General features: G+C 36.5%; 1 protein-coding gene across 6 annotated transcripts in view; it reads right to left on the bottom strand.

Moving 5' to 3' along the window:
- TENM1 (teneurin transmembrane protein 1) overlaps positions 1 to 19,211 on the bottom strand; it is an 814,857-nt gene that overhangs the window by 469,184 nt on the left and 326,462 nt on the right. For 3 of the 6 annotated variants that reach the window (XM_065077940.1, XM_065077939.1, XM_065077941.1), the window contains one exon: positions 14,915 to 15,019. The exons of the other annotated variants lie outside the window; for them this stretch is intronic. The gene's annotated coding sequence lies outside the window, so the exon portion shown is untranslated. The remainder of the gene's footprint in view (positions 1 to 14,914; positions 15,020 to 19,211) is intronic. 6 annotated transcript variants of the gene reach the window in all.

Below are 19,211 nucleotides of genomic sequence, written 5' to 3'. Positions count from 1 at the left end.
AAATATTTGCTAGCTCCAGGAACACGTGCAAGGAGCCCAGAGGGGAAAAATGTTGAGATTCAACAAAGCTGCCTAACCTCCCCGGGGTTAGAGGTATTCCCAGCTTCACAACATCGGGGTTTCACTGAGCTGAAGGAAGGTGACACTTCTTCATAACTGTTGTTCAGTCTTGTTCGGTAAACTCTGGAAGCTGTGGCACATGTGAGGAGGAGGCATTTACTCAACGTAAAATTCTGAGGATACCTACACCTTGTCACACTGGGGAGGAAGCTTGACTGCAATACAATTAGCTGTCTAGAGAAGTTGTGTTCGAGACAGGAGCAGAAATACCAGCAAGAGCCTCTTTTCTCCTATTAACAAGACAAGTCCACTGAGAACCAATCAACCCTGCCACTGCACAGCCCGTGTGAGGATTGTTCTGCACTAATAGACTGGAAGAAAGTAAATAATGACTTTTTAGTATTCTGAAAGCTCTCTTTAAATCACAGAAGGCTCTAATAGCATAGTTACACATTTAAAAGTAATATTCACATTTCAGTAACACAAATGCTGGGAATGATTAATGAAGTAGGTTTCAAAGACTTCCCATCCCCCACTACATCACAAAATAGCAAGCAGCTGTTATAGAAAACGCTTTTTGCTTTACAAACATGATAGCTTTTGTTTAGTGCCTCACTACTTGGCCTTTAAACAATTACTGAAATAGCATTTTTAAACTGAACACTAAATTCAGCTAAGTATTTTAAGAAAGGCAATGAATTTGGGAAGGATGCAAATCACACATTCAGTGTGCTTGTATTTCTTCCTCAGCAAAAAGCCTGGAACAACCCCAGGCAAAAGTGAAGTAGTTGTTTGCACACAGATGGAGCAAGGATGCATCTCTGCAATGTCTGTCTTATTTAGACCTGTCGGAAGCATTCACTTGCACACCAGTTTGCCACAGTTCATTCTGCTGAACTTCTGTGACATGCCAGACACATAAAAAAATGAAGCCCACATTTTACAAGAAACAGAGAAAGAAAACACATTTGAGTAACAGGAATGTGTGTTAAGTGTTGCGTATATAATGGTATGGAATAACCTTGGTTTGTTTGTAAACACAAATCTGGTAGCATTCCAGGAACTAAAAGTGAGCCCAAGAACACACCTCCAGTGGGACAGGACGTTATTTTGAACAAGACATACAAAAAAGTCTAAGGCTGCTCTACTACAAGAAAGGGACAAAGCAACACTTGGGAACTGGCTAAAAAACTTCTGTGATCAAATACAGCGGATTCTTAAAGCAACAGAGAAGTGATTTCAGATGGAATTGCTGCACGTGCACACTAAGGTACAGCACAGGCTGGTTTCAACAGTAAATTCATTGTATTTGTAACAGACATTATCTGTAAATACTTGAGAGCAACTGCTGCATGTCCATTTATATTATAATTGTATGTCATTTAATAATGATATCATGTGTAAGTACTATTTCATGTGTTTTTTCTCCAACTGTCAACTCAATGTTTTCACATCACATCAGAAATCTTGTCTAGAGTTGATTTTCTAAAACAAACAGAGAAATGGACATTCATCATACCACATGAAACAGTGAAGTTTACCAACACCAGTATATTTGGACTGACTGTGCAACAATGCATCCTGTGCATAATTGTGCAACAACACATTCCTTTGGAAAAGACTGGGTTATTCTAAAAAGAATATGTCCTTTTCTTCCAACCTACACTTGCCTTCCTTCTCCAGTTTAACTTTCACAGAAGCTCTTCACTGAGCTAGTTTGTTCTTTTTGGGGGCAGCAGCTTTGATAGGTATTTCTGAAATGATACAGGAGTGATTTTCAGGTATGATAGTGTAGGTTAATAGTCTTTTAAGCTGACTACTAAAATAGGACAGTACACAATAAAACTTCTGCTCTGCAATTCCAGAAAGGCTTCACTATGAATGAAGAAACAAACTTCTCAGGAAAGAACTTCTTGCTTCAATGAACAACCACTGCAGCACAGCAAAAAAATGAGAAGAGGGTCTACACCTTAAATCATCTAATTGATTATATCATCTACAGCTCTGAGCTACAGCTGCTTTCTTAAAGAAATCCTATCCAACCCAATTCACTTACACTTACTTTTATTTAAAGCATGTTATTGACGGCCTCTTTCTCCAAACTATTAGAATAACACTGAGTGGAAAAAAGTAACAATAAAAAGGAAATTATCTAGAAAATACAGCTTTCCACAGTTTTTCACAGTTAAAGCATGACATTCCAATAGGGAGATACAGAACACAGTAATTTACAGCCACAGCCCGTATGGTCCTTCCTCCATCCTCCTCTCCTCCTGCCAGATTCATACACTACATTACTTTGGCATTGGACTAGTACTCCTTAAAAGCTGGCTTTCAGCCTGGATTCTGTTGGCAATTAAGCCACTACACTGTTCAGATTTATATAAGCCAAACTAGGCATAAATGAAAACAAAACAAATACAAGAAAACCAATAAATCCCATTAGTTGTGTAACTCAAAATAGAATTGCACAATGGCTATTAAAATATTCCACACCTCTTCTGTAAGAGATAGCATCTAATATATCACTGCCTGTTTCAGATATGCAGGAAGCCAAAAAAGCTGTGAGGCATGTGGTGTGATTACTCAATAACTTCATTAACTTATTTAGAAACTACACAGAGATAAATTATACAAGGTAGAATATCACGTAACTCAAAATAGGTTCTATTTTTCTAACAATGTTATTAAAAGTTATAAACACATTTTTTTTTAAAAAAAAGATAACTATCTCGGAAGAAGTAGCAATTTAATGCCTAGGCGTTTTGTGTCACCCAGCTGAATATGTAGCATAGGTACCAAACTGGGCCAACAGGAGAAGACTGGCTGCATCGGCTGACATCCATCACTCCTCCTCCTCCCCAAACCAAGGAAATCCCAACAGGAAGAAAACTCTATTCTTCATTAAGAACATCTTTGTTAAAAATTAGGTGAGACAGGAACTACTGTAACTTTGTAACTCATCTGCAAAGTTTTGTTCCTCAGGTTCCTTCAGAATCTAATTAGGGATGTTTTATCATATATCATATCATATTATCATAGCAGTATCAGTATCATGGCACTAAATCATCACATTGAAAAAACTTCTAAACAGCACTAGTTGTTACCATCAAACTAATTGCTTCAAATTATTTGTGTGCAGAGAATCAATGACTGTTCAGTCTTGTTTGGGGTGTAAGAGAAAAGCCCTCAGCTGCAGTGTAATGTGTCCTCCTGCATACAGCAGCCCCAGCGGCTCTCTTCACACCTTGACCACCACGTGCAAGAGGCAGGAGAAGCGCAGTGACAGCAGAGCCATTTGGTTTGCAATAACACTGAAATATCGGTAAGTTCTAGTTTTAAGACACAGGGTGACCAGGCAGGCCCACAACATATTTTTTAAGTACTAAAGTAAATGTACACGAGATTGAAAACCACACAGTCAATCTCTTTCACAAATAGCTTATTATCCAATAAGCTAGGATACAGACTCAACAATGGAGTATGTGGATGTATAAGGAGGATTAGCGATGGCTCTGAGGAATGAATGCTTCAAAGGGTAGGAGCAGAAAATGGTTAAAATACAGAAGTATGGAATAGTATGGGAAAAGAGGCAAAGCTAAAAGGTAAAAACCTAATTGGGAAAAATATGCAAAGGGTAAGCAGGGTAGATTAAATGATCTAATAGATAAAGAAAAATTATATCAGGACTTTGCAGGATGCTTTGACTGCCTGGATTGGATGCAGTAAAATTCCACAATGCTGCAGAACCACTTAAAGAGATAAACTACTAATGTTTGAGGTGTGGGAATGGAAGATTTCTCATCAGATCTCTACAAAACAATTACCAAGGAAGGTGAAGGACAGGAGAAGAATAAAGAAAAGATAGAATTTAACTGTATTATAGAATGAAAACCATAAGGCTTAGGTAAAAATTAATAGGAAAAAAAACCCCATACAGGTAATATGTGAAGTCTGGAAAAGAAAAGTACATTCATCAGTGGTAATAAAAAAAAAAAAAAAAAGTAATTGAAAAATTCAGATAAAACAATTTTGAAAACAGAGCTGTGTAGCCATGTATTTGCTTTGCTTTCTCTTTCTTCCTTCCTTTCTTTTGTTCTGGTTTTATAGTAGTCTGTCAGAATATTCTCTAAGTGTTAGAGAACAAGCATCAATTGCATGAAAAGACTAATTCATTTTTGGAGTATTTATCAGAGAATATTTTTCCTAGTATCAAAACAATTACCTTCTTGCATTAAAAGATGTCATCAATATCTAAGTGATGATGTATTATGTCTTCTCTGTCTGTCTTTCAATGTATTCCAGGCAGAAATTGTACCATTTGTGCACAGAAGACAATACCATGTCAATAAAGGTTTTATCTCCACACACTGTCTCTCTCTCTCTCCTCCATTTAATTTGTAAGGGTGAGAATTTTTGTGCTGTACTCTGCAAGTACACACACTACTGTACAAAATTGATACTTCAGCCTTTTCAGCATTCTCTTTAAGAAACACAAGTGTAGTGTCTCTGCAGATACATTATGAAATGATTGATTCTGTAAGAGTATTCATATATACTTTTGAACATTTTAATGGTACAAAAATAAATTGAGTTTTGAACTTTCCACCCTTTTTCTGTCTTTTCTCTCTGAGGGGAACACACAATTTTTTTCTCAAAAAAAAAAAAGCAAAAAAAAAGAAATCACACTTCAACCATTAGTGTTCTCACTGAAATTGCAAAGCGTCACACTAAATGTACCAGCATCCCTTTGACAGACATATAAGAGTACCTATTCACTAGTGTAATGGAAAATGTTGGTGATTATATATACCAAAGTGACTGAGCCAACAATGACTCTAATGGAGGAAAAAACCCTTGATTAATAACAAGTACCGCTAAAAGAACAGATTGTTTTAGGAGGAATGAATCACAAAAAGTAGCAGCAATACAGTATGTCCTTGTCCATTGGCTGAGAACTGGTAAGGGAAAGAATAAAAAGACAAATGCCTAAAAATCAGTAACAGTTTTGCTAGAAAGATTTTAAAATAAATTTCTCCCTGATCTCCTCTGATTCACAGTATGCAGATATATCAGACTAGGTATTATGTCGTTATATGTTTCTGGAAATCTCTCCCATATCAACTATGCTGCTCTTTTCATGGGTGGTAGTTAACACATATGAAAAAAAGGAAGATGCAGGATGATGTACCACAAAGCACTGCTTTTGTACCTTAAGGTAGCATATCACATCTATAAATCAAATACTGTGTGTTTATATAATCATAAACACTGAAATGTACATACACAACCACCCTTGAATAATGTTGATCCAGGGCAGGAAACCCTTTTCATCACTAAAGAAGACAAAGCTCCAAGACAGGGATTCAACACATGTTTTCATCTAATGCCAGACATTTGCATGCAAACAATGTTCACTAGCGAAGAAAACAAATCAGTGACTAAGTGAATCATTTACTGTGTTTCCATAAAAACCTTTCTACTTTTATTTAGACAAGCATCTTGATTTTTCTAAAAGAGAAAATGCATTGGCTTAAGGAACAATCATAAAACAGCAGCATATCTCAGCGGTATTGGTAATCTCATGATACTGTTAGAAGTGTTGTACCAGCTAAAGTTTGAGAACTGCCCAAAACAAGAAATTCCATACAATTGGTAAAACTCTACATAGCCATCAGCAGAAGACTGATAGAGATCCTGCTGTAAATCAACTTGCTTGCTATTTATAGAAAATACTAGCAAATAGAACTTGAGAAAGATTTTCAATTTAAAAATTAAAAAAAAAGGAAAAAAAGTCCAAAAAGAAAACCCTTAGATATTTTTTTCCTCTGCTTGTGTTTCTTACCTAAGAAATAGTTTTGGGGAAAGATCCGAATCAGAAATTACAGTTTCAGAGACAATATTGTTCTATGACGTACACAGATCCACACTGCAAAATGCATTTTAGAAGTCACCATCTCTGATTCCAAAATAATCTTGCCATTTCACCATAAAATGTTTGATCATGGCTGACAGACACTCTAGAGAGAGATTTTACAACTACCCACGGGAGACTGAGGCAGCACAAAAACATAAGCCACAACTCTTCTATGACAGCAAGGGATAAATATGCTCCCTCTCTCACTTAACTCCAAGCAGAGCCATGAACTACAGCCACCAGCACCGGCGGTACCCGCAGTTTCCATTGGTTTGGTCCTTTACTAGAGCATCTGAAGTGTGGATTTAGAGATACAACAGGGAGCCCTTGAGTTGCCAACAGTTTTGAACTGATAGTGCTAAACATCATGACACAAATCTCATCTATACGTTCTTTTGCCACTTCTCCTCCACTTATCCGCTATTGCACCAACATAAACCAAAGCAAATACTACTGAAATTCAGTTCTTAGTCCATCTCCTGCTTGTGTTTGAACACTGTTCTGCCCATTCAATGCACTGTATCCCTCACTTCAAAATATATTCACAACAGAAGTTTCCCAACTACTTTATCTGAAAAGTTATGGAGCAAACAGGCTGCACACACATGGTAGAAACTGTGACAGCCACCAGTAAATCTGGCATCACCAGCAGCAAACTATAATGGAAAATCACCTGTGCTGCTACAGTGTGCAGTTCTGGATATGGACTAAATCAACCCATTCCATTCCTTCTATTTTTATCAATTTTTTACTTGTTAGAGTGCTTAAATGAAATAATCATGACCAGACTGACTTATTTGGTGCACATTTGTTTCTAATCTTCTCAGGGGAATGAACAGATGTAGTTTCTTAAGAACGACAATCCTAACCTCTTTAGCAATAACACTAACCAGATATTGGCTTTTTTCCTGAAAACATCAAGATTAGTTGCTCTACAACAAATTGTTTCAGATGCATTTCCAGACTATTGCTGCTTGAGAAACCTATTTGGTAAAAACAAGAAAAAAATCTGACTGCAAATAATTTAATAATTAGGCCTACCCTACTAGTGTTGCCATTATAAACGCACCAGTTGCAGATCAATGCCTGCACACTTATTGTAGAGACAATACTAATTTATAAATCAAGAATACAAGAAACAGCTGAAGTTAATGATGGAATATTAAGGAATTTGGTAAACAGACTGCAAATGATACACTTCTGATGTGATAGGCTTTGCGTCTGCAGACTGCTTGAATATTCTGGCTCTGAATCAGCAGAACACTTAAGTAAGTGTCTTAATAGGATAATTATTCCAATAAGTATAAAAGTGATTCCATTGATTTTAGTGGCGTGACTCAAATCTAAGTGCATGTAAGTATTTTTCTGCATAGTGACCTTTAGTGTCCATCTAAATTGGAGCGTATGCTTAATTCCACATTTGTAGTTATTCCTGACCTCAAACTGAAGCTTTATATTCCACAGATATATCTATATTTTATTTTGAAAAGAAGGTAATAGGCTTCCTTTCACTGTCGTTTAAAACCGACCTTCTTGCTGCAGCAATAAAACAGACCAGTAGGCTCAACAGAACAGAAATAGGAACTGGGCTAAATCCATATTGATGACACTGTATTATTAATAAATTACCTACTGTGAACTTTCCATGAATTATTAAAGCAAATAAATCCTATTTTGAAGTGTTATAGATACTAGATAATTTATAAATATGGGATATTTGAATTATAATTCAATCTTTTCCCCTAATCTCTGTCTGTATTTCCATTTCCAAATGGCTTTTAAAATGTCCATGCTGTATTATTGGGTATAGCTGTTTATATATGAATTTGAATGCTCCTATATTTCAATGCAGTGTTGTCAAGCTTGCTATATACCTGATGCACTGCAGGCCCATAAAAGGACAGTTGCTTATCCAGAATCTGCTCTCTGCTATGAAATGCTTCTTTGCATTACGCTTTCTAAGAGGACACAACACATGCCCTTCTACACTGACACTTAAAGCTATTTTTGGCCCTCACACCTGGACAGTGACTGTAATTCTATCTTAAAGAGACTGACATGGGAAAAGGCAGGCGAAATGTGCAGCCAAGCACTCAAACAACTTTTACTGGCAAGTCACCTTTCTTTTAGAAGTTAGTTTCTGCTCTCTAATAGCTGACAGCTTTGAGCAGGTCTGCCATCCAGTTTCTGGAAGAGAATCTCCAAGTGCTGCGAGGAAGCTCTGGTTGCAGACGTGCCCTGTCTCGGGCTCTTTTGCGGAGGGCACAGCACAGAGCAAAGGCTGATGGCCAGTGCTGCTGCCTGAGCTCTGCTAAAAGGTGCTGAGACGGGTTCAAAATTCTCTGTTCCTACTTATAGAGCCAACCTGCACATATGCAGAGATCCTCTAGACAAAGATTGCACAGAGACTGCAAATTTTCTACATCCCACAGATGGAAACTAAGAGCTGGGTGACTGAAGTGGGTTTGTATCTATGCAGTTGAAATAAAGAGTCTTCCTGACAGTGGGGGTGAGATAACAAATTTCTCCAGTGGGGTTTCTGAAGAGGTCAGGGAGAGTAATCTGACAAATCTCGATTTCCCTCAGTTTCTAGCCCCAAACTTCCTGACACTGTAAGGAACGAGCCACTCTGCTGAAATAGTTTTGATATATCCAGTATTTCTACCTTGTTATGCTTTTTTATGTTGAAAATGTAAAACCTCCTTAAATGAAGGAATAGAGGCTTGTAAACCTACAGAGAGCTTAATGGAAAATATTGTGTGTTGGAACGATCTATTTTTATTCCAGCAAATGTAATTTCTCTCTCTTCTGCCCGCTGTGTTTCAGATACAAATCAAAATAAATCTTCAGTAATTAAATTAAGAGCTTACACATGCTGTTTTGCTTTGTTTTCATATAGGTTTTTTCCATACTTGACACCTTCTTATATCTTTGTTTTTCAGCTGAATTTGACATGTATCACAAAGGATGGTACCACCAAGACAATGTTGCCACTGTTCATACTTTCCCACTTACGTAAGTCCTGACCTGCAGCACTTATTCTTTTTTTTCAAGCACTTAGCTACTTAGGTTAAAAAAAATATATGTTATTTTGACGTGACTGCATTTCTAGTTTTAAGATTTGGAAGAATGCCTACCAAGGATTAGGATGAGATCAGTACTTACAGAGAGTTTTATCTAACTCTCCGGAGGCAGACGTTTAGTATACTAAGCCACCTGAAACCTACATACCAATTAGTATCCAAGAAAATCTCCAAATAATGTTTCTGGGAATAAAGGGAAGCAGAGGTTTCTGCAACTGAAGAGAGATGCTCAGAATGTTAATTCTGATATTATTATTTTTCTTAGCTGTTAACAAAAGCAAATTATCACTGTTACATGTAGTTTTAAGTGAAGTTGTACTTGGCCTTTGGTGATCACATGCTACCAAGGAACAAAGCCAATGCTGTGCTGCTCTGTCTCATTGCCCCAACTCTAGGATGCAGTGCACAAACTTACTTGGCAGTTCGAGTAAAAGATCATGAAAATATTGTCTTGCTGCAAGCCTGGGGTAAGATTTCACCAGGATAAGAGGCACCTTAGAGCCCCTGTGCCTAAAATAATTTGAGGTCCTCTAACATCTTGATATTTCTAGCCTTGCTGTTCGCTGACAGCCTAAGAAGGACAATTCAGTGCTGATTTCCTTCTGAGCAAGGTAGCAAAGGTTCAAATCCAGCAGCATTCCAATAGTTCGGGAACTGCTGTTTGGAGCCACAGGCCTCCCCTGTGCTGGGAAGCACTAACAGTCAAAAGATAAAAAGAGCAGGCTATGATCACTTTTGTGGAAGCATAAGTGAAATGTGTCAGGCAGAAGATATATATTTAATCATTTATTGCCTTTTTGATCCCAGCAAAATATATCACAGAATGTACTCACACAACCCTTCTAATGCTGGTGGAAGCACATACTACTATATTTATAGATATAGTACAAATTGATCAGCTTTATTTACTCAAAAATATGTTTTATCTGTAAAATTATGGCCTACAGGCACAAAACCAAAAATATATTAATACTCTAAGTATCTCTGGTCTTTTGTCAACATTGATCCTTTGAATTATTCATTTTATCTTTCCTGTTACTGATTCACTGGTTTATAGAATATGTTGGAAGAAGTAAGAAACATCTCTACCACATATGTGCTTTTGCTAGACTAAACTCAAATGATTAAGCTAAGTTAATACATCAGTGATTTGTAAAATGAGACTTTAAAAATTGTAAAATAATTTGGATTGCGTAAGAATACATTTATCTTAAAGGACAGAAGTCTGGGATATTGCAAGAAACTGTCTCCGTGGTGAATAACTGAGAAATTGCATTGCTGGAATTCTATAGTATCTTTGAGTTTTTTATTTTATGTATGTAATTAAAAGAATAATTATATTTTACTGCTTGATATTTCAAGTTATCTCTAATAAATGATTAAATTCTATCTTTAAAAATAGTGTTCTGATATTGTAAGTAGAAACAAGAAGAGTACGTGAGATCACGTTTCAAATAGTAGGGTATATGTTCATGTGATTTATAGTACCGGACAATGAGAAAAATGTCCCGTTTGCATCATTGATTTCCATTGATATCAAAAGGAGCATTTCTTGCACAAAAGAATAAGTAATATAGTGTACTATTGTCTACCTTGTCTGCTCTGTGACTTAGATTAACTCTGTCAACTTATCTTGGAATCACTACAAAATATATTGCTAACACATTTTTAGCCTGTGAAAGTTGGAATGACGTTCCAGTGGGATGAACTAATGAGATACAAGCATAATAATTTGCTAGGCACTTTCTGACAACAGATAATTCAGTAGTTCCTACCCTACATTAAACCATCTTGGCTGGGAGTAGTAAATACAGAATGAAAGTTTCACATTAATATACAGAACACGCTGTAAAATTTAAACAAACACTTTATGGAATTATGGGGGAGGGAGGAAGAAGGAAAAAGAAAAAGCCTGTCAAACACAGCTAAGGCTTTGCTCTTTGATGTTTGCAAATGTGGCTATTCCTCCTTATCCATAATTCACAATTGTTGGGTCTAGCCTTTCAACAGCGTAGAACAGATTGAATGTTGAACACAATCATTCTAACTAAGAAAGTTTCTACACCTAGGCAAGATTAATTCTGCTATTAGAAAGCTGATTTTTTTCTCAGAAGACTCAATGAACCTGTATTTCCTCTACATTTGGTGACTTACTTTCTTTTTGATTATTCAGATTCTTTCAAAGTTTAGATCGAGTTAATAAAAAGCCCTGACTGAAGATCAAAGCTCAGCCTGAAAAAGTAGACTCCAGAGTTGGGAAACTGCAACCTGTGGACATTTTTTGAATTAGAATTTTATGGATGTCCAAGAGCGTCTACAAAAAATGAAGCCCAGCAAAGGATGGGGTAGTTTGTGCTGACATAGCATAGCTGTTACCCATTTTGATCTCAGTTTAAGTTTCTAGGACCCAATGCTCACATAGATCCAGCTTCAGGAGCTTACCATAACATGTTATTAATGTTTGTAAATTGCTTTCAAAACCTTTAAGGAAAGTAAAAAGGACAGTATTGTTGCACAATATTTTTCCTTGATTGCCTGGAGATTCCCAGCAGTCAGTCTCCTATTTCACTATGGCAATATTAATACAGAATCCCTGATATGAGAACCAGTAGAAATGAATGTTTAAGATCCTCAGAGCAAACCATTCACTGTATGGAGGAGAAGCCTCAAGCATTTTAAATGGTGTTATATCTAAAATAGAAACTGCAAAGCATGCTTTATCTTTTATAGCTTGTAAATCCAAATGCATCTTGAAACTATTAATACCTTAAAGGTGCATTATACAAATTATCCAAGAAGCCACATTTCATCTTGAAGGCCTGTAATACTGTCAAAGACTTGGCAATGGCTAGGAGCCATGTGCTGACATATACTGCATCTGCTTAAGGACTTCACTGCCAAACACTTCACTGCTTGTACAAGCTAGCAGGAATTTGTAAAGTAGCAACATAAGACATGGTTTATGAGAGTAATGTCTAATCACACAGCTAGTATACTTAATAACGGAGACAAATCAAATTCTTCCATTCATACCATAAGGTTTGTTACTGTTCAATAGGAACAATAAGCTGTCCCATAAGCAAAATGGATATTTTTCTGTGTTTACAGTTGAAATTGCAAGTATAATAAACGATAAAACACGAAGCCTGCAAACCACATGTACGATAATGTTTTTGATTTTAAACACAAAACCTATAACCCAAAAGTAAATGTTCCTACTGCTGCAAGACTGAGGCACTGGTTTTAATACCAAATATGGGCACCTTACAAAGAAATAGGATGTAGTATACGTACCCAGAAGAAAGAGGGAGATACTCAGAGCACACAAGGAGGAAGGCAGTCTGCTTTCCTGAGCAGAACCCTCAGAAAATTCCCTGCATTCACAAATTTTATTTATGGATCCTGCCATATTCAAGAGTTTAAGGTTCTGACCGAAAACCCTCTCCAAACTTGGCACATTAATTAGGTCTTCTTCTGCTGTAGAATCTTTTAGAGTAGCTTACAAAGTGGCTTTTCCTTAGTCAGGGCATTTTAAAGATCCTTTTTCTTATTTTCCTGCAAAGCCATGTATTTTTGCTAGAATGTTGGGAACATAATTATCTTTTGAAACTCTATCTTCCTGTTAATGTCAGTCATTGGGCTGAAAAAACCTCTGATGTCAGTCAACAGGTTGAAATTATTATTGGGGAATAAAGACCCGCAGACATCCCACTCACACGCATACTTTACTGTAATCATATGTCTCTTTTTCATTAGAAACCGCAATAAAACTTTGACCATTTTCAGTATCAGTAGGGGTCCCAATTAAATTGCATACACAATTAGCACATTACTCATTTTAGGCACTAATTCAGTGTAAGATTTTTTTTTTTAATGTCATCTCTTAATGATAAAGTAATTATGCTTATAAAAAGCTAATAATTTCCAGGATTATTTATTTTAAGTTAACATACCTCACTAATAGGGTTCTGAGGAAGCAGGAAGGTTTTGAAGGTGGAAAAGCTAATTTTTCAAACAAGAAAATATCAGAGAATCTTTAAGGCATTAAATTTGGGATCTCTGTGTATTGAAAGAATAGCTTTGAAATGCAATTATATGACACTGAAAAAAAGTTGAGAAGCTATAGACAAATCAAGTGTGCTTTTTTAAATCCTATTTAGAGCAGTTCATTTAAAGTTTAAATATTTTTTTTTCTGAAGATGGACCGTGTTGGTAACTAATTCTACATAAGCAGCTCATCTTGCTCCCATAAACAATGCTAGGAAGTAATTTTTATTAAATTATACAAATGTTCTTCGTCTCATCATCTTTTCCAGTCTCAGAGACCAATACAATGAGATCCCTACTGTAGCTGCTCAACAAATGGATTATTCAATCAAATTCTGTAAGCTTGAATGTTGGTCAAAATGGTTTTGTGCAAATGTCCACTGCTTTTAGCAGCTATGATAACCTAGATGGGCAATATACAAGACAACTTTGCTGTAAGACAGAGTTACAGTAAGACAAGATTGAGAAACTATGAAGTTATTTGGCAAGCCATGGCAAGCATGACTTATCCAACAAATCTACATGTGTAAAAGTAGTTTCTGATACCAGTTGCAGAAATTATTTTAGGAATGCTTGTGACAATCAGATATGTACCTCACCAACTCTGGATATGGAGGTACAACTGTCCCTCAGCAACATGTATGCTTTAAAAACACACCTACTAAACCTGGTTTTACTTATTGCTGACAGCTACCACCAGCTATTTTCTGCATGGCCTATGGCTATCAATGGTCTGATGATGCCACATTCAACATTATTTTCCCATCTACTCAATGATACCCTTGATACAGCTAGAAAAGCAAGATTATAAATAGTTATATTGAGAGAAACTCTAGATAGGGTGCATGCTTAACAGTCCCAAACCAAATACATGATATTTGATGTTGAAAAGGCGAGAAGCCAACAAGCTTTCTAGCCTGTTGGTTTTCAGGTAAGGGGGCTGGGGTGAAAGGATATTCAGGAGCAACTGAGCCTGGTCTGCATCAGCTACTATTAGTTTTAACCTGACCCTTGGCAAAAATCTGAGAATGTAGACAAAAAAATGAGTGAACAGGAAAAATAAGAACTGAGATCCCAATATTTTCTCTTGGTGGAAGTCAGCAGTGACTACAGAGGTGGTCACCGCAGGCTATGCTTTTCAGACTCAAAAAACGTCTATATTTTTCAAACCACGTGTTCCTTACATCCTTATCCCACCAAGGTTAAATCACTGTACTACTCTTCTCTGTCACCTCCAGTTACGTCTGCCTTGTTGTATATTATTGCAATCCTAAATGAAATAGCAAAAGTCAATTCCAGGAATTTTAGGAAGATCTATTATCAACAACAAAGGATAGCACAGCTCTAAGTGCTGAAATAGCTAAGTCTCTTAATGCAGTACACAATATTGCATTATGCATATTTGGAAAATATAAATCTAGACTGACCCAAAACTGAATTTTAAATAACTTCAGAAATGTTAATTCTATTAATAAATTCAGCAACAAGATGTCAAACAATCTTCCAAAGGACTCTATAGTACAGAGAGGTGCATTTAGCAATTCCAGAGCATCTATTTTGATCAGTCATTTGTATCCTGTGGCTGCATCAACAGTAAATCTCTTAAACATAAACAACCAAACCCTCAGTGTACGCAAGAACATAATGGTCGTTTCAGATCCCTTAGAATTAAGATGCCTAACATGAACACATTTAGTGCTCAACAAATAATTTTTTAATGTCATTGATCCTGAATATTTTTTTTAAAGCTACTTTCTTTTCCTTTGACAGATGTGCTATGCTGCATTTCATTACTCTCTCTCCTCACCTCGTTCTTCTTTTGTTTCAGATAAGTGATGAGGCTTTCAGAGAAGATTAAGTACTGGCAGGCAAAGCAATGGCCCAAACACAGTTTTAATTGGAACCTCAAATCCTGTGGAAAAAATAAGAAATTAAACCATTAATAATTTAATTTTACTAGCAGACAGAGTAAGTTCGTGTATTCTGTTTTAGGTAGCTTTTACCATATTTCTTCATATTTAATTTTAACAGGCATACAATCTGTTAGTCAAATCATGTTAAAAACAAAATTATTACCACAAGATTTCAGTGAGGTGTGCACAGCTGCTAAGTGCTGGTGCAAATAGTTCTCATCTAGAAAAGCAGTCCGCTGATTACTAGTAATAAGTCAGAATTCACTTGATAAAACCTTCAGCCCAAAAACCACTTTCTTCTGTAAAATCTAAAAATCTTCCCATTGCTGTATAACATTCATAGTATTGCTTTTTTATGCTGCTACAATATGCTCTTTGCCCCACGAATGCTTGACAGAGTGCAACCATTATACAGCAATATGACTCAAATGCAACTAAGACATAATGCTAAACAATTCAAGCTTCAAGACAAAAGATGGTGAAAGAAATTTCATTTCTCTTGAGATTGGCAAATGCTCTAGACACAAATAACTCCATAAAAAAAAAAAACATAAAAGCAATTTTTTAGAGAGTCAGAGGTTATATGTTGTAGTATTGGGCAAGCAGCAACCAAATAACTAACAAATAAAACAGCTCAGCATATCAGTAACTTACTTATTTCTGAAAATAAGACATTCTTGCATTAGTAACTTTTATTCAGGCATACAGTACAAAAAATCCCAGATATGTCACATAACATCTCTAATTTTTTCTGAGAATTTTGCTTTGTATTTTAAAAGACCATAGGCCTCGATTCTTCTAGATAGTAAGCGTCATTAATACAGTTGTTTCAATGGAGCAGCAGTTAACTTCTACACGTAACTAATCTGACCAACAGAGATTAAATTGTCTAGGTTCTCAAAGCTATATTCAGGGAGGCTGTGTTTCATTTTCTTCACTGCTATAGTATAGCAGGTATATGTAAATTTAATTTGGGATTACAATCAAATTTATGTACCATGACCTCAGCCACACTAGGCCACTGAAATTCAATAGACATTTTGTAGTAGGCAACTAGTTATCAATAAGTGTATTCAATTACATATATTGCTGTTATTTAATGCAGCAAATACATCTAAAGCCCGTGTAGAAGGTGGCATTTGGAACAGCTGTAAGAACATATATTTACAAAAGCTCTTTTCATAATGATAGTTTGGATGAGTAGTGAATTTACTTTATTGTTTGTTAATTGAGGGCTGCAGGATGCTATGTGAATTTTAAAGACTAAACTGATGTTTGTGACTAGAATGGGAGGCAATATTTTTTTATTAAACTTTCTTTTCTGGAGAATGAATTTGCTGAAATGTTCCTCTGAACATTCCATCAGAAGCATTTCTTAGGATGAAAAGGGAATCCCTGGTTAAAATGAGGATAAGATAGAAATGGAAAACTGAAGTTCAAGCCTCTAACCTGGCCAGTATTAGAGAAACCTTAAAATCTTTCCCTAAATAACATTTTTGTTTGTGAATGCTACTTATGACCTAACACATGTAACCACAAGCAATAGCAAAGCTTTGGTCCACAGTCGGATTATCTAGTCTATAGTTTCCTTTCAATAATTGTGTATGTGACAGTCTGCTTGCAAAGCTGCTTGGGATGGAAAGCAGTTTCTTTGCAAGGCATAGAGACTGTGCCAACAACACCTGCAAGGACGAGACTAGATCTCTCTGCACCATCCCCGTCTGCCCCGTCACATTCTCCCAGAAATCAGAAGCCAAGATATCACCGCAGAGACACAAAAGAGGCTGTGCAAGAGCCCATGCAGACCAAGCACGGTTGATGAAGAGTCAATTCAAGTAAAACTGAGCATAGGCATTCATCTAAGCATCTGCATCATGGTCCCCCATTATTTCTAGTTGTTCCTGTACTATCAAATTATTTTCCACTGCCCGGGTATGTCCACCTTCCCTCAGCCTGCTAGATTAAAGGGACAGATGTTATTGCTCTATTAGGTGCAAAGGCAGATGATAAGGGTACCAGATGAAGGCAGGCATGAGCACTGGGAATGAATTCTAACTTCTATAGAGCTGGAATCAAAGCAGAGGCAGCCTACACTGCCAGCTTCAAAGCAAAAGTCCTAACGTACAGATACATACTTGTGGATGTCCAATGTAGCACAGACAGGAAGCAACTCAAGCAATTTAGCCTCAGACATTTTTAAAGGTTTTCAAGATTTTTTTTTCTCCTGATATTCAGAAATGAGCTTGGGGGGAAAACAGGCTGTTTCTTCCTGAAAACAGTTCTTGGTCTAAATATCACTCCTTCACTTCTCCATCAATAAATAATTATAAAGACAACTACTGGCTTACTCTGTGTCCGTATCAAAAACGCCTTGCAAACTGCAAGCTCTCCAAGCAGCACTGCTCCTCCTTGCACAAAGAAACATTTAAGTCAGTCATTCAATACACAGCCATTGAAAGACATTACTAAAGTTTCACAGGAGGCAATTTCAGAGCCTGGTGTTCTAAATAAGACCCAGATACTAAGCTCCTACCTAATGTTTAAAATGTGGGTTTTTTGCCTATGGAGCTATAAAAATAACAAATACAAAAATAACGACAACCACAATAGCCATCATTATAGTTTTGTACCAAAGCCTGCAAGAAACCAAATAGGACAATATCTTATCCTGAGCGGTAAAAGCAGGACAGAGTAGCTGTTAAGCCCCCTCGGGAAAAATGTGAACCCCTGGGGCATTAAGATTTCATGCTGTATCTGGGACATAGAAACATTCCAGATGAGATCCATGAGAACAATAATTGAAAAAAAATCAAAATTGTTGAATAGCTTGACTATAAATATACTAATTGATACTGCAGGAGTAGAAAATTCAATAAAGTGGAGAAGTATACAGTAAACCAAATGTCACAATGGTCTTCAAATTAATTCACATTCACAGAAATGTCAGAAGGATAACTTTAAGAGAGGGGAATGAACTCCACCTGACTAACAAACTCAATATTTATTTAGAGAATAACCGCATTACTTGATTTACTGCCAGCATGCTTTTTGCTGCTTTAGCTGTTGCTCTACAACCACCTAATTTTTCAGCATTTGAAAGAGGGCTGCACTTCACCTAATTGCAATTTATTATGGTGCTAATATTAAATTTCTCATGAATCTACTCTACCATGATGAGCACCTGCTTGAAATGGAACAGGAGAAGAAATGACATCTCCTCCACAGTATGTGTTTGTGTAAGAATATACTTGAAAGAAAGAGCATGTGAGAGCTTGACATGTCCTTGGGGTACGATTAAAAGCTCCTGAAATACAATAATTCAAAAAAGACAGCTCTGACTTTAACCACCACTGGGGACAAGAGATCTTTCATTTAAGACATGTCAGTCATTCACAGGTATAGCTGAAATAACACAGAATACGTATTTTAAAACCTGGTTATTTAAATACAAACCCCTAACTGGACAGACCCTGTGGGTGACATAAAATTCCACAAAGTTTGACTAAAGTTTAATTTTTCATAATAATAGCAAGCCAAAGCCTAAAAACGTACCCACTTCATATTGGTAACATCGAATGATAAAGAAAACTATAATTTAGGAAAAAAAACCCAAAAAACAAAACAAAAAAACCCCAACAAACAAACAAACAAAAACAAACCACGGAAGAGATAAAACCCCGTGTAGAATATGATTCTTCAGTAAAGAAGAAACCTTCTGCCCCAGGTGTCTTCTACCTAATGTCACATCTTGGCCACATTCTTTCAGGTTTGTAGCAAAGGTCTGAGTTTATTCAAAGCTAATGAAATTTGTCACCTAGACTATTTCATGTTTTATGTAATGCTGCCTTTTAAGTGTGTGTATTTCATTAAAGATATTCTTTCCTAAGCTTCAGAGTCTGTTCCACTTCTGTGAATTCCCTTTATTTCCTTTCTGACAGTGCTACAATTAGCTACCTACAGAGATACAAAGCCAGCTGAAACTCACAGTATTTTATATATATAAACACAATTTACATGAGCTCTCATCTCGTCCAAAGTTATCTTCAAGAATTTATTTTAGAAAAAGTAATGAGAATGACCCAAGCATGAGGCAATCATACCTGGCATGCAAAACATCTTGTGAACAGCAGAACTTGATGAAGTCTGGTTCAGAGTCTCATTTTTGATTTTCCATGGATGCTTTGGGATTCA

Source organism: Columba livia, chromosome 12, assembly GCF_036013475.1.
Source record: "Columba livia isolate bColLiv1 breed racing homer chromosome 12, bColLiv1.pat.W.v2, whole genome shotgun sequence".
Classification (NCBI taxonomy): Eukaryota; Metazoa; Chordata; class Aves; order Columbiformes; family Columbidae; genus Columba; species Columba livia.
This window is presented reverse-complemented; position numbering and strand designations above follow the sequence as displayed.